The 6,303-nt window shown below is 40.0% G+C and overlaps 2 pseudogenes; both read left to right on the top strand.

Annotated features, from left to right (window-relative positions):
- The first annotated feature begins 3,727 nt into the window (after positions 1-3,727).
- Positions 3,728-4,505, top strand: LOC105295609 (annotated as a pseudogene).
- Positions 4,506-5,094: 589 nt separating this feature from the next.
- Positions 5,095-5,213, top strand: LOC111743244 (annotated as a pseudogene).
- Positions 5,214-6,303: the final 1,090 nt, after the last annotated feature.

Here is a 6,303-nt window from a genome sequence, read left to right as displayed (position 1 = left end):
CATGGCTATTGGCAGGCGGCTTCGCTTCCTCATCACATGGGCCTCTCCATGAGACTTCTCACAACATGGCAGCTGGCTTCTCCCAGAGCAAGGAATCAAGAAGACAGAGAGGTGATGCCACACTGCCTTTTATGACCTATTCTCTGAGTCATACACTGTGATTTCCACCTTATCTTGTTAGTCGGAGTGAGTCGTTAAGTCCAGTCCACACTCAACAGAAGGAGGAGGAGAAGATTACACAGAGCATAAATATCAAGAGGCTTTGATGATTAGGGGCCATCTTAGAGTCTGCCTCACATGGGTTGAAAGGTTTAAGGTTTTAGGCAGGGGACCATGCCAGAGTTCTTTAGCTGACCTCAAAAGAATTAAACTCACTTCCCACTATTTAGTGTGTAGAGGCATGTTCTTTCTTTTTCCTTTATTAATTTTTTTTTTTTTTTTTGGTCTGCTCACTGGAAATAGGCCTTTAATGTCAGTCCAAAGACTGGATTTTGTGAAAATACTTTCGAAGAACAAGGAAAGGGAATCCAATTTGGACCTAACTTTTCTTTACTAAAATAATTTCCTTTCCTGAAGCCAAGTCTGATTTGACCTCTAGAAAATACTGATGAGCAAAGTAAACAATTCTGATTTCTCACGTGCACACACATACACACACAGTTCTGAGTTTGTCTCATCCAAATAGACATTGTAACCTAGTCAAGAGAGTTGCAGGCTAGCCCTAAGTGCTTGGATGATACAAGAGATATATATGTTGAATAGCTAATATAGCCAATAATTTACTGAGCACTTACTAAGCAGTAGGCACTGTCTCAAGGGCTTTGCATGTATTATCACACTTAATTCTCAAACAACTCTATGAGGTAGGTACTACTGTTTCTCCCATTTTTTATAGTTGACTAAACTGAAGCTTAGAGAGATTACATGACTGAGAGAGAAGCTTAGAGACATTACTTACCAAAGCTCATGGAGCTACTTAGTGCCAGGGCCAGCCCTCTACATTTCCAAACGTTTTATAACCCTGCTGTCACCATATTTCTATATGACACACTAGGTGCTAGGGCAGGTACCTATGTTCCTTGCTCACCCTGCTCAACAATGCTTTGAGGAATTATCCTCATTTATGAATGAAAATATTAAAGGTATAACTTGCTTTAGCCCACACAGTTAACATAATAGCAGCCCAGAATTCAAGCCCCAGAGCTATCTGAATCACAAGTCTGTGCTCCTACTCCATTTATCGCCTTCTAGCTCAGTGTTTTTCAAACTGTAGACCATAACCTATTAGCGCAGAGTTAAGTCAATTAAGTGCATCCCAACTAGCAGAGGAAAGGAAAGAGAAGAAAAGGGAATGGAAAATATTAGTATGCTCCATACATAGTGATAGTAAGCATTAGTGCTTAGTGAAAGTTTTATTTCAGTTATGTACATACATATGTGTGATTTTGTGTGTGTTTGTGTGTGTGTGTGTGTGTGTGTGTATTAGAATATGAAATGCACTTTTTTTTTTTACTTCGGAAGCCATCAAAAGCATTTGAAAGCCTCTGCCCTAACCATTCTATCTATTCTTAAGGTCACCGCCAACAGGTAAGTGTTCAGGTTCTAATGATAACTTACCCTCACTGTACATTTTCTTCTGGCCTTAACCACTTGGAAAAGGGTGGTTATGCTTCTTAATCTACTTCCTAGTGCCCTTTCTGCTAAAATAAAATTATTAAAGAAAACCATATGCAATTGATTAATCTGATCTCAACTTACTAGCTGTGTGACCTTTGGCAAGTTACTTAACTCTTCTATGGGTACCTCCCAGTATCCCAGTGATTCCAGAGCACAGGTATCAGGACCTTGCTAAGGTGGTTTAAGGAGAGGTCAGTATGCCTTCCCCTGCCATGGCCCGATGGTATTGACAGTGTGAATGAGACCCCAGTGGTGAAGCCTAGAGCTACCATGTCACCATGAATTCCCTGATCAAAAAACAGACCCAGAAGAGCATTCAGTGTTGTAAGCAAAAAGCAGAGCTGAGAGATGCTGGCTGCACACCCTGCAAGGGCCCTCCCACAGAGGAGATCAAGTACGTAGCTTTTACTTTCCCCATCCTTAAGGCGGGGTAATTATGCGCTCACTTACGTTGTGAGGATTGACTGAGATCATGTGAACTTCTTAGCACAGTGCCTGGAACAGCAATCATCAAGTAGATATCAGCTATTACTATGTTATCTATATAGACTGGAGGAACCTTCACTGAGAGTCTCATGTTTAAGGAAATTCTGAAAAGAGTAAGAAGGGAAACGAATTCTTTTCTAGTCTTGAATTCTTCAACCCCATGAAAACATAAATTAACATAAGTAGGTATACGTTCTTTTAGTTCATTTATTCATCAAACACTTATTGAATGCCTACTGTGTGCCAGGGACTAGGTCAATCTAAGATGACATAGAGTTTTTAAAGGTGAGACCCAAATTTATAGATGCTTCTTAAAGTTGGGGTGTATTAAAAGAGCAGAGTGATAAATCACCCTGGCACCTTATTTTATGATTGTGGACAAGAGTGATCATCACTTCACTCTCACACGTAAGCTCTGTCAAATGAACTTCAGTGATAATAGCCTCATTTTTTAAAAGCTGTGTCCACCTGGCATCCAATTGATTGAATCTGAGGTCCTCACTTCCCACTTTTTATAGTTTGGTTCCTTCTTTCTATATCATGCCATAATCGGAAGGACTGATTTTCCTTGTACATCATTTTTTCTTCTTTCCCATGCCCAGGTCCTTCTTTTCTCTTCTATCCTTGCCCTCCATTCTCCTCCTGTGTTCCTCCAGTTATTTCTAGCACTGAGCTATGGGACCCATATTTTTTTTTCCTATGAAAGGTGAATCAGCAAGAATCAAAATGTGGGTGTTAGAGAGAAAGCCACAGTACCCCAGGACACTGATTTCTAATTATTTTCTATAAATCTTTGCTTAGGGGGCTGGGAAGCTTACCACACACACACACAAAAATGCCTTTCTATACTTAAAGTGCATTCATATAACTTAACATTCCCAAAGGGTCATGTACAAAAGCAGGGCCTCAAAAATGTCGATTGACTTTAATCGAACATGAAAATTATGACATTTCAGCCTGTATTTATTATCGAAAAGTAACAAACAGAAATTTTTACGGTTGTGTGCCCCTTTAAACTTTACAAAATATTTTCCCACATATTTTCTTTTATTTCACACACTTATACCTCCACTGCTGCATAAAGTCAATGAGAACAAGGATCGATTGATGTTACAAGAACCCTGTGAAGTAGATACAGCAGGCATTCTATCTTTATTTTTCAGACAAGGAAACTGAGGCTCAGAGACACTGTGTCTTGCCCAATGTCACTTAGTTCTTAAAGAGCAAAGTGAATGCTGGAGCCTGAGATTTCTGGCAGCCAGCACTTGTCCATCAACACCTGATACATGGACACGTTCAGTGTCCAGTACACCCTGGTTCGGGTCCAACTGCACCATATCCAACAGACATGGGCCTTCAGAGCCTTTTAGTGCTAGAGCTCAGGCTACAGGCAGCCCCATATTGGCAGAGAAACAGAACTTTCCATAGACTTTGCTAATTTGCAGTAGCTGACAATGTTCCTTGTTAATGTTTGTCAGCATGATTGTCACATCATTTCAGTACAGTGGCAGGGACTCAGCTCTGGAATTCTATATAGTTAAAGCATCTGGATTGCAGTCTTTCAATGGCTTTGAGAGAACTCAAAGAACCTGTTCTTGAGCCTAGTGGGCCTCTGGGCAAGATGTCCCTTCCCATCAGGATGTACTGCCAGGCATCCAGCCATGATGATGCCCTCAAAGACCCTATGCCATGACTCCTATCTGTCATGGGCAGCATCCCAGTGACTCCAGAGCACAGGTATCAGGACCTTACCAAAGCAGACCAAGGAGAGGCTCAATGCCCTCCCCTATGGTACTGACTGTGTGAATGAGATCCCAGTGGTGAAGCCTAGAGCTACCATGTCATCATAAATTCCCTAATCACAAAGCAGACCCAGAAGAGCACTAGTGTTTTAAGCAAAAAGCAAGGCCAGAGATGCTGGCTGCACACCCTACAAGGGCCCTCCCACAGAGGAGATCAAGTACATAGCTTTGAGTGGCAAGAGCATACCACACACTAAAGCTACACGGTAGAGAGATAACAAAAGAAGAGAGGCAACCTGCATCAGCCCAGTCCACCCCAAGTAGCATCCCCACCCTTCCCCTAAGTTGGTACTCTTCTGGTTCTTCCACGGCCTTACCTGGCCCAATTCCAGCACCATGAATTCTAAAAATGAAGATAAGGAAGAAACTCATCAGATAAATGGAGCTTCTTTGAACAAAGACCCCTTCGGAAATCTGATTTAGGTTTTTAACACCCAGAAGCCCACTCCAGTAGAACTGATTTAGAGCCGGGCCACCTGAATGGCTGGTGATACAACAATGTTCGGGCCCCACAAGATGGACATCTCAAGGACAGAATGAAAAAATAATTGCTGCAGACCCATAATCTCAAACTTGAATGCCTACTGAGTTCTAGAGTTCTTTCTATTCCAGGGATTCTGGATAGAGGCTGTCTTGTTCCCTTTTACCGTAGCTCTGACATAGGGAAGGTATCCTTTTTTAAAAAAATGTGTTAGACTGAAGATAGAGCTAGAGACGTTACTAGCTCTTGAGAAACTATTAATGCAAAGCTTGTCCTTACTGTACAGAAGAAGCCATTTTGTATTGCTTTAATTTAAAGTCAGACTAAATAATTTTAGCAATGGTATGGCAGGGGAAGGGGGGAGAACCCCATTATCTATTTTTATATCATTTATCCTAAATAAGAACTTTAATCATTGCTTATTAGTTAAATAGTGTTTGTGTTGTTCCAAAACCCAGATTTCTCGATTCCTTTACAACTGTCTATTCCCCTAAAGAGCATTGGCAAATCATGGAGTAGAGAGAAAAGTTTAGACACCTGTTTACACAACTTTGGCTCTTTTGACTCTATGTTGGTACTGCATGGCCTTGTCAGTTAGAGATGCCCAAGATCTAATTGAGATATGGGTATAATTAAAAATCAGACGTGGTCTATGGCCATGCCACCCTGAATAAGTCCGATCCCATCTGATCTTGGAAGCTAAGCAGGTTCAGGCCTGGTTAGTACTTGGATAAGAGATCACCTAGGAAGACCAGGTGCTATGGGGGTAAAAAATAAAATAAAAAATAAGGGATTGTAAGCTGACAAGGTCTTTGTAATCTGTAAGGTCAACCAAGGGTTGCCTTGCCTAAAAAAAAAAAATCAGACATGGCAGGGGTTTCTTTGTTGAAACTGGACTGTCCCTGCCCTCTTAGTAGACCTAATGGATCACTTTTCCTGCAGCCAGTTCTACTGTAGTAGCTCTTGGGACTATGCTGTTAAGAGGGATGCTTCTCTTTCATGTGTCACACAGAGAATAGTCTTACATATTCTTCCTTGCACTTTAAAGTGAAATTGATTTAATCCTTATTTGGTCGAAACTTTGTAAGGGAGAAAATTCGGTGTACTGTTTGATATAGACCTTTTGGCACTCAACTTTTTAAAAGTAAATAAAATGGTAACTACAGTTAGATTATACTCTTGAGGCTCATGTAAAAATAGTGTCACCTTATTTTGGTTTCCTTGTTCAGCCCAGGGGCTGAAACTTTTTTTTTCTAGAGAATGGAGGAAATTAAATTTTTTTCTATATAATGGCATTTCCCCCCAAAATGAGCCTCATACCTTTAACACATGCATGCCTTACTGAGGAAAGGAAATGGAGAGGCTGCCTTTTTGTTTCTCCTCACTGTGCACATGTTTAGTCATTGTCTTAACACTGTCTCAAATGCCTATAGTTTTCAAATATCCTGTCTCATAAGTAACCAGCTTTTCCATAGAGAAACTATGGAGTCTAAAATTATCAGAACAATTAATTTATTTGTATCTTATGTTATGCTTTATATCTCTTACTTGTTCAGATAATAAAATCTTAACTACTTTCTCAAAAAAAAAAAAAAAAAAGACTTCCATTCTTATCCAAGCTTGTTATTCACACTACCATATACCGGCAAAGAAAATTCACCATTGAAATTTCATATTATTCCAATGTAAAATTATCATCTTCATATTACAAATGAATAACTTTATATCTTTAAATCTGAGACATCATTAACTATGACACACCATTATTTTATGTACCACTAACCAGAAAACAATACAGCCAATTAAACTATGATATATCATTAATCATAGGACACATACTGGTTTCAGAGATAGCAG

The sequence above is a fragment of the Pteropus vampyrus genome, unplaced genomic scaffold, assembly GCF_000151845.1.
Source record: "Pteropus vampyrus isolate Shadow unplaced genomic scaffold, Pvam_2.0 Scaffold109, whole genome shotgun sequence".
In the NCBI taxonomy this organism is placed as follows: domain Eukaryota; kingdom Metazoa; phylum Chordata; class Mammalia; order Chiroptera; family Pteropodidae; genus Pteropus; species Pteropus vampyrus.
The sequence above is the reverse complement of the archived record's forward strand: the minus strand, read 5'-3'. Positions and strand labels throughout refer to the sequence as shown.